Below are 11,239 nucleotides of genomic sequence, written 5' to 3' on the forward strand. Positions count from 1 at the left end.
TCTCTCTCTCTCTCTCTCTCTCTCTCTCTCTCTCTCTCTCTCTCTCTCTCTCTCTCTCTCTCTCTCTCTCGGTAATTTTTCCACAGTCTTATTAACAATTTCTTAATTATTTAACGAAAAATATCATCAAGACAGTGGTAAATGTTATTATGTTTATCAATTTATAAATAGAATTTAGACAGGTCTTTACTACGTTTTGCCATATATGTTATACAAGAAAGGCACAAGTCAGATAATTAAGGAGCGCGTTTTGGTGCCTAGAGTAATACGTGTCCACAAATGGTGTGCCAAATTGTACATAAGTGTAGCCAAGGACAAAATTTACAGCTTTAATAATTTTCTCACAACGCCATTAAGTATATCTAATATAGTTATTTCTGCATTAGAGAAGCAGCAAATAAATTTTAAAACGAGTATGTAATTTAATATAAATGTTTGTTTGGTACGATGTTTGGAAGTGTACAGTTAGAAGTCGAAAAGACATAACTCTGAATAATTTTTTTCGAATTTGTCTGTTCTTTGTGACACTAATGTTACGTTAATTTCTTTTAAACTATTGTCAACTTTCTATGTCTTTCTTGACGAGTTTCAGACAAAATTGTGACATTACAAAATACTGTTGGAGTATTGCGTCACATTGTTATTAAATTTTGTATATCTGATACAATTTTTCACTGATGGATACATGTATTGTACTGCAAGCCTTCTCTTTCGGATCACCTGATTTCGCCCCGACATGTTGCTCTTCATTAGTCCCATTTGATGAGTCTTTTGTAGACGAGATGCGCGTCTTGCGTATATACACAATTTAGTCCTTGTATCTATGATGAGTTTATTTACAACCACTGGGTCGATGCCACTGCTGTTGGAGATTTATTTCCCCGAGGGTATCAAAAGCCCAGTAGCCAGCACTTTTTGTGTTACAATGGTAATATTTATAAATTTACTGTTTACAAAAAATTTTGGAACTTTTTGAAATACTAAGACTTTTCTACCTCAGGCATAGATTACCTTAGCTGTATTTGGCAAAACTTTTAGGAATTTTAGTTCTCGATGCTCTTCAACTTCGTACTTTATTTGGCATTTTTAACTTTTTTTGGATTCGAGCGTCACTGATGATTCTTTTGTAGACGAAACGCGCGTCTGGCGTATATACAAAATTTAGTCCTGGTATCTATGAAGAGTATATTGTGTATTGGTTCTCCTGAATCCTTTTTCTGATGCCAATTGTCCAAAAAGTCCAAATAGGGTGTGTGTACGCTTCTATAGAATACCATGCGGCCTTCAACTATTTTCCGTAAATATAGATGTTGTTTTAACACCTTATATAAGTTTTGTTTGTGATTGATGAGAATAAGACAGTGAAATTTGTCTACGTCAGAAATTAACACTTCGTCTCATCTATATAAGAATTTAATTTGGGGATACAACATGCTATTTGAAGATGCTGTTGCCAAAGTTGAACGGCAATTCTACAATATCATGGATACAGCTTTCTCTCGCAAGCTGTGGGTTCCTGCTTAACATGACATTTCTATGGATAACAGCGAGGACAAAACAGAGAAGAGCTTTGATAGATTTTACTATCATCGTAGCTTGTGCTGCTAAATCTGTCATTGGTTTAGAAATCTTTGTCAGATTACTTATTCCTGTCACAGTCCGATTACCAGAAGTATTCAAGTTTTTAGGTAAGGACCATTCGACTTTTTAAACAACTCTCTACAAAGTTCAAAGAGTTAGGAAACATTTCATTTTTTAGGAATATTTACCTACGGTTATTTTTTTTTTTAATTATTTGAATATATTTTGCACAGAATGAATTTCATACATAAAAAGTCTCGTATTTTATTATTTATTTAAAATATTGATACCACAAATACTAGTACTTTGCAATTAAACCTCCATGTAGAAAATACAAATATGTAAAATAATACATGCATTTTCTCTTTTTAGATACTATTGACCTACTACTTGATGGGGTGTACATTGTGAGCATTTTGATACTGAATGTATTAAGGTACCGGGTTATACAAAACCTGCAGACACCACCAAACCAAGAGTCAGGATCCAGCCAGTCGAAAACATTTGTTAGAACTGGTATGATTTTTGTAGTAATGTGCAGTATAGCATATTCTATCTCAGCCTGGTTCATAGATGGTCAAGGAAATTATATCCCCATTGTTGCAGCCTTTGCAGCAAAGACAGCTACAAAAACAATCCCATGGATAATGAATGTCATTATTAATTTTGTTATGGTAGGTAAAATCTCGATTGTTCTCTATAAACGACGATTTTCCGTTCATGCTGCTATGCAACAGTTCAATCGTAGTAGTTCGGTTGGAGGATTCGCTTTACTGAAGCAATTTTTTTACTCCTTGATTCTACAGACGGTGTTTTACGTTTGTCCAAGCATGTTTGTTTATCCGTTAGAACTTGTTCCAGCAACCATGAAGACTTCAAAATCAAATGAGATGTACTGGTCAATGAAAGTAGTACTGGTTTTTCTAAATCCTGTCATGTTTAGTATTATCTTACAGTCGAAATACAATGCTATTTCTGCAATTCGAACAAGTATAATGAGCATTAAGTCATTCAACATACAAGGAGAACATCGAACAAGACCTATACTTCAATTTCCACAGCAGGGAGAGTCGTTACAGATAATGAACGAGACGACAGTCAGAAAATTAATGAACAACAGCCCTCAGAATTCAAAAAAGCTGCAGATTTTTACTCTCATGCATCCAATAATAACACCACCTATCACCCCTAAAAGCGGATGTTCCCTAGTAAGTACAGACTTCAAATTTCCTGATATCTACACCGATGCTATATCAATTAACAGTTCCAAATGGGTTATAGAAAATGGGTTGACTTCACCGTATCATTCCAAAAGTTTGATAGGAAAAGGAGAAGCATCTTCACCATACAGTCCAAAATGGTTTGTTGAGAGACTAAGCACTAACACAAATTTAAGTCTTCATAGTTTTGAATCGAGCGTTTTTTCATCAGCTAGTGACCTAAGACCGTCACTTCAAACACAGTATAATAATGGTTCTCACAGAGAAAGAATCGGATCTCTTCCAGTGAATGTTCAACAAGTACCTGTTTTTTCTTACTTGCAACCCCCCACAGAATCACGAGATCGATCAAAGTCTTTACCAAGAACAGTTGATATTTTCAAAAGATGTTAGCTGCTGTTATCAGTCTTATGTCTAGAAACTTCAATTGGTATTTATGACGGAGGTCTAAACTCTTGTTACTAGAAATATAAAACATCGTTGTTCCTAAAGAATCTCACCGAAATATACTTTGGCGAAGAAAAGAAACGTTGAAATGGCGACTGAAATGTGCTATTGAAAAATCTTGAATGCAATGCAAAGAGATGTTACAAAAATTAATAAAATACTTATTTTTAATTTCTATTTTTTGTTTGCGTCTGCTATCATAACCTTCTTTTTGTTATTCTGAGTTGGGCTTAATCTTAAGCGTATACAATTTGTACTTGAATACCACGCGGTACAAGATATTTGAGCAGAAAGACGTTTCATAAGTCTTTACGGGTTTTTGGTGGTAAAAAAGTATAGTCGGCTATAAAAGGTCCCGACATGAAAAAATAGCAACAAATTCAATTCAGAAAACTAACGACCTAACCTAAACCAAACAATTTATTAACAACCAATAAGACAGAGGTGAATCAACACAACAACTACTTAACTACCGGCACTTGACTTGGAATGTGTGTGTTAGCGCTGAACCACTCCTTTAACCTAGGAAAGTGGTTGTGTTACAGCACAACACAAGAGCAAACTATAAAAATTAGCTAAAAAGTGACCAAATCATCACATTGATACATCTCAAAAACACATCTAACAGACCGGTAGCCTCAAACCATCAAACTGTAAAAAGTAAAATCACAAAAATACTGAACTTAGAGGAAGATCAATTGGGAAAGTCCATAATCACATGGCAAAATCAAATAACAAAACGCATCAAAAACGAATGGACAAGAACTGTCATATTCCTGACTTGGTACAGGCATTTTCAAATGTAGAAAATGGTGGATTAAACCTGGTTCTATAGCGCTAACCCTCTCACTTTAATGACAGTCTCATCAATTTCCGATATTTTTACATTGATGCGTTAAATAAACAGACACAATAAATAAAATAGTCAAAATATGGGTACATCAGTCATCATCGTTTAACATTTTTAAAAGGAACAATTTAACAGAACACAAAAACATCTACTATCTACGAACACATTTATTTACTGCTCATTCATTTCATGCATGTTTTGATATACTTTTCTTTATGTAACAAGTTTGTGGATATTTGACAAGTCTAACAAATCACATTCGCATTTTCCGTTGTGTTTTGAGGAGTAACTGTTGAAGAAGGCGTATGAAGTAGTCCCAGTAATTAAATTCAGGAAGAAAAAGGAGTTGCTGAGATGCATGAGCGTAAAAGAGGGACGAAAGATATCAGAGGCACAGTCAAACTTGTAAATCGAAAATAAATGACAACAACATGGCTTAAAAAGACAAACAGACAAACAATAGTACACATGAAACAACATAGAAAACTAAAGAATAAACAACACAAACCCCACCAACAGCTAAGGGTGATCTCAGGTGCTCCGGAAGGGTAAGCATATCCTGCTCCACATGAGGCACCCGTCCTTTTTCTTATGTGATAACAAATCCAGTAAATAATCTAATTCGATAGGTCATATTCATGAAAGGGAGGGGGATTGTGTTTACGACGTAAGGAACATATCCGATATCATTTGTGAAACCGTTATTCCATAACGGTCAACAAACTCGTGATGGCGTCCGTAAATTTTACGAAGTGATGATTTCAACTTCACCATTTGGAACTCTTGATTTAATAGCTTCCTTGTGAGTGTCACATTGACGCAACCATGCAATTTATCTGTTAAAGAGATCTTCAATCAAAATATAATTAAAAAAAAATATATAACAATTAAGACGTTTAGCTACTGAATAAATTCTACATATAAATATAAATGGAACCTGCATATGATACTTGTAGGTAAACCATATTGACAAATATTAAGGTAATAACATATCTCTTATATAATATCGTTAAACATGGTGTTCATGGGAGAAATCTGGTAAAAAAAATCATTCATTTCATTAAGATATTGAAATTCAAATTATCAGATTTCGAAAAAATATTCAAAAAGTACTAAATGGTTTGCATTACTTCCATCTTCAGTATTAATAAACTACTTGAACTTTGAAAGCTTATTGATTATAGCTCTCTTAGAAACTCTTTATATTTAAGGGTGTTCGCTACTCTGTTTCAAAATAACAAGCTTTTAAAAAGACTGTTATATACTGATAGTATATAGCTTAAGAAACTATCAAAAGGAAAAATAAAGCTTCCATGTGCTGGTTTTGGGGAATTTTGGATACAAACCATTAAAAATATGGAGGGAAAGAATTCTCTCTTGACTATTTATACATTTAACATTGACACACTTTTTCTTTAATGATTGCTAAAAAATAACAAGGATCTTATAGTATTTTCAAATATTTTTGTTTTAAATATATATAATACATTATGAAAAGAAAAGTAGTGGTTAGCGATAAAATTTGTATTAATTGCACTACATGCATAAACCTAGAGGATTCCGAATATCTTGCAAAAATTAAATATAGCAATAGAAGCGAACATTCTTAATGTCGTCTGCTCAACTTAGAGTGAATATAATACAGTACACTATCAATTTTTTTTAGTTTACTTGAAAGTTCCAACTCTATTTAAGGATTGATTGTAATATTTTTTTCTGTCTATGCAGAAATAACATCAAAAATGTGGTGAACACTGAATTACCTTCGAAGCGGGTTCTTTAAATTCTGAATAAACCGAAAAAAAATAGTAAAGTCATTCCTTATAATCTAATTCTAAATTCCATTTCAAGATAGAATAAATCATGAAAAAACGTTAACGATGTCACGGTCAAATAACAAAGTTATGTCTATACAAAAGGACATGGACTATCAAATGACGACGATAGTTTTCAAGTGTCATTGTTAGTAAATATTTATTAGTTTAGTCTGGTTTAAAGCTAGTTGTTCAGCCTCTGGTGATATATGACGTTTAAAATGTCAGACAGTATTCGTGTGCTGGTTTATTCATACGTGTTTATTTAGAAACCAATTGTGGAACTTAATTGAGACAAGGCTATTATCTGTGTTTGATAATAATATATTTTAAACTCTGGGGCAAATAAATGTGCTAGTACAAAAAATAAAGTTGTATCTGACACAGTCATTAAATGTAGGCTGTATTAGAAAATTTTAGAAGTATTTAAAAGAGAAACAGATATATTTGTCTCCAAACCCCTCTAGAATTAAACGTTCGTGCAGAAAATTCGTGTTGAACGCAACGATATTACCTCTGTTCTGATTGGAACATATCGACATTTTGTCTCAATGTGGATTTGCATGGATTGAGATGTATGCATGCATAGCAGGAGACGCTAACACGTCACATCCGGTTTTGTAGGAGTTCATGTGATTTTCACAGGTTTCGTTTTTGGTACTTTATCACATTTCAACACGGGTGAACTAATTTTACCAGAGGAAAAACAATATCCTTTAATTCAACAGTTAAAGTAATGTTTAGTTTAAGATCAGTCACTTACATTTAAAAAATGAAAAATATATAAGATAAAAAAAGGAGAAGAAATGTAACCATGGGGGTATTAATATATCATTAGTCGAAGAGAAACTGAAAAAATGCATTGCATACAACGAAAGACGACGAAAAAAAACAAGTAAAAAAAAACACATAGAAAACTGAAGACTGGGCAATATGAATCCTACCAAACATTGATGGGAATTAATATTAGAAACGGATATCACCTGTCGAATTCTTTACAAATTATTGTATTGCCAATAAACGAATACTTTGTTTTAAAAAACTGTGCAATTCAAAAATAGGTAGTTCCTTGGTTTAAATATTTGGCGCTGAACTGTTTTGTTTCGAGCAATCTATTGAGTTGATGTAGACGAAACGTTGGTGCTGATCAATATTTAAAGTTAAGTCTGTTATCTGTGATTTGAATCTCTACTTTTCAATAACATGATAAATTACAGAATGAATTTTGCACACATTAATTGCATATTTCATAAAACAATTCACGTAATGGAATGTATTTGCGTGTATTGTCTTAACGTCCCATAGCGCTCTAAGGTTTTTTTACAATTCTTTTAGAAATGATTGTTAAAGGAAGTGCTGACTACTTGGTTGGTGCTATGTCGGTGATAACAAATCTACCAGCATTGGCATCGACACAGTGATTATAAATAAACTCATCGTAAATACCAGGATTGAAATTGTGTACGTACGCCAGACGCGTGTGGTCTACTAAAACCCCTTTAAATTTGTACTGAAAGCCTTGACGAAAGATTTTATTTGGGAATCTTTTTATGCACAACTTAAAATATTATATATGTTTTTATCTAGGGGAAATAGTCTTCAACATCTAACAGTGCACTGTAACTTTGCGTTCATAATCTGCAAGGAGTATACTGTGCATTTAACTTTTTGTTTCTGGTTGAAGTAACATATTTAAATACAAGCTTTCAGATTTCACATCTTATGGTGATCATATTGGTTTCTAATTTTGACTTTACCATCTGTAAGTCCTGCAACTCGGTAAAAAATTGTCGATGTATACGTTTGGTTCATGTTATATTGCTCCAGAAGCATTATCATATATAATATTTTTTGAAAACATATAAAGAACAAAATATGTGATACATCATCTCGCTTCTAGATCCATTTGTTTTATAAATTTAGGCTACCTGTTGATAGAATATCATTAGAAAAGCACATGATATATATGGTTCGGTTGATATAACTTTCTACTGAGTCATAACTACAAAATATGTAGGTTTAACCGAACATAGAGTTTCTTCCTCATACAAATGTTAAAACTTGGAGTGTTTTACTTGCTTGTATATATTAATTATTTCTCTCTTTTTCAATAAATTTAAGCATATTTCAATATTATTTTATTCATGAATTGTACTTAAAAGTCGGAAACGTCGTTTACTAAAATCGCTGGAATTTTATACTTAAAGCCTTAACCTTGACAGACTTTACTTGTAAATCTGTTTTGTGCATATCTTTAACAAAAACATTTGTTATGTTATCCAGTGGAATTAGTCTTCAACAGACAAGTTGTTTTAAACTGACCTTCCAGGAAATATTTAAATAAAAGTGTATTCGAACCTACAATAGTTACTATTGACAATCAATTAGACAATAGTTTTAAGTTGACAACATGCCTTAAAACTGTCACGTAATGATGCCATATCGATACATGTATCGGTGTTCAAGAGACAAATTGACAGTTCGTTATCCCTACAACGGCTTGCATATCCGCGATTGAGAAACAAAGGTAGCGTTATGAGGAGCTAACTCTCGTTTGAATTGTTTTTCATTTTTCTTTTTCGATGGTTTATACCTTACTATACAGTATGATTTTTTTCAATGGTGAAGGTTGTGTGGTTACCTTAAAATGTTAACATCTACGTCATTTGGTATTTGGTGATAGTTGTCTAATAAAAATCCTATCTCATCTTATTTTTATTTTGAGTGGATCCATAATGAGTGTAAAGATAGCTACGAAACAATAATTGTATACACATGCATTTGTCGTTTTAAGGTAGATTAGCCATCTAGAATTGTGAAACAGCAAAAAGCAGTCCGTTTAAATATACTGAAATGTGAAAACTATTAGCAATGAATGTATAATTCATTTAAAAGACTTTTCATCTAAACAGGGAAATGTGTGTTGTATCATACTTGTATGCCTGAAACAAAATATGTTTCGTATAATTCAATTATTTTCAACTTTTCCATAAATGGGAATATAACTCGTAATGGATTGTGTAGTGAATGTAAATTTTTTGTTTTGTCAAATTTTTAATTTCTATTTTTTTATGAAACCACATTATAAGTGCTATCTTCTGCTATTTTCTCCTAAAATTATATCAATTAATTTTCTTTCTATCACCAAGAAAATCAGTTTCATGCAACATCCGAATATTCATAAAATTGAGAGGTTAAGCAAGCTAACAACCAGGTTTAAGTCGCCATTTGCTACATAAGGAAATTTCTGTACCAATTCAGAGATATGACAGTTGGCTTTATTCCTTTAAAGTAATTGATCTTTTGACCTTGTCATTCGTTAAGGGTCTTTCCATTATGAATTTTTCTTTGGTATTTTACACAACCTTTAGGATGAAAAAGCTCCGTGATTATCATCAAACATGATATAAAATCATTTAAATGTGTATCAATTCTAATTTAGACCTGAAATTATATTTGGATTAAGTCGTTAATGAACTTGTTCCTCATCTGCATCTAAACATATATTTTTTAAACCTTTTAAAATAGATGAATCCAATTGCATGTTGTTTTTTTTTAAATAATGAACCCTTCCCAATAATTCTGAGACAAAAACCTTACAATACGATTGTAGATAAACCGTTAGGATTATTCACCAATTTAATTTGAATCTCCAGTTTATCCTCAGCTTACATTGGGATTTATGTTACAATATTTCCTCTAATATCGTCTTATTGTTATATCATATGTTTGTTAGAAATATTTGGTTAGGATTACTAAGCACTTCAACACTTGAAAAATTGTAAACAAAGACGACAAATGAATAACAAATCCAATGACAATTACGTCCAGCTGTGAAGAATTCAAGGACATAAAGTCGCAAAGCACAAACATTATGCGAATTTGAGGATTTGTTTGTTGTGAAATGTATTGGCGATTATATTCTTTTTTTCAATTACAGACGAACGTTATGTTATGCTGATCGGACAAGTTGTTATTGAATATTTAGTACATATTCATTCGTTGCGATTAACACACGGTAAAAAAATCAAAATAAACAGCATCATTTCTCTTACAATCATTTAGTTTTCATCAAAACAACTAAACCATATATTTACTAAGTAATTCAATTTTAACACATAAAAAAGTACTAGTTCACTTTTTGGGCATCGAATGAACATAAATAATCAGAGATTTCCACTATCAGAAGCGTAACCCTCATGAAGACAGGACAAACGACCAGCAACGTTTTTGAAACTTGCATTTGTGAATCCACATCGTGATTTCAATTAATCTACTTAGGAATTGGCGAAAGTGTTACATTATATTTAAAAACATCATTTCATTTTATATATCATTAGCAAAAGGCATAGAAAAATGAAACTTTAATGTCTACATCTATTGTTTCTACGTTTCTTTAGAGGGAAACCTGAATCATTATCGAAATAACATAAAATTGAGAACGTTAAGCATGATAGCCATAGAGACAACGTGTGTTATGGTAATTATGGTAAAGATAATTGATCATCCAGTTCATTTATTAGATTTTAGTTTGGATCAACGAAATTTACACTATATATTTGGTTTACAGTTGATGAAGAACACCGACATAGCTAAATAATATAATTAATTATCTAATAACTACTACAATTTGATATTTATTAGTATTGTAATTTTCACTGTTAATAATAAACGTTAGATGAGTCATACATATCTAATCTTGAACTTGAATCTAAATTCTTTATTAATTTTGGTAACAAGTTTTAGAAATTCAAATGTGACGTAACTTTGAGCGTAACACTGGTTATGGCTTACAATGCTGTGATTTTTTGTAATTTACCCGGTTTTGTTATGTAGCTAGTCACCACTTCAGTTTAATCATGTATATCTATTATATAGTCATTTTATTAAATTTACTGTTTGCAAAAGTATGTATTATTCTAAATTCTAAATAATATTAAAGGTTGATCTTGTCCCCGGTGGATAACCCTGGCCGTATTGGTCACGACTTTTTGAAATGTTTTGTCCTCAGTGCTTTTCAGCTTTGTACTTGTTTTGGCTTTCAAACTTTTTTCATCTGGACGTCGTTGGTTAGTCTTGTGTGGACGTGGAGCGCGTCTGGCGTATTAAATTTTTAACAAAGTACCTTTTGTTGGCTATTAATCGTTAGTTTCTCTGTCCTATATTTTCTCCCATTTATTTGTATTGTAGTCCTGTCATGTAATGTTATCATTTTAATGTTAATCAACATTGCCATTAAAGCGGGAGGTTTGGCATGCCACAAAACCAGGTTCAACCCACCATTTTTATCTTAAAATGATATGTACCAAGTCTGGGAAATGGCCATT

Source organism: Mytilus edulis, chromosome 2 (genome assembly GCF_963676685.1).
Source record: "Mytilus edulis chromosome 2, xbMytEdul2.2, whole genome shotgun sequence".
Taxonomy (NCBI): domain Eukaryota; kingdom Metazoa; phylum Mollusca; class Bivalvia; order Mytilida; family Mytilidae; genus Mytilus; species Mytilus edulis.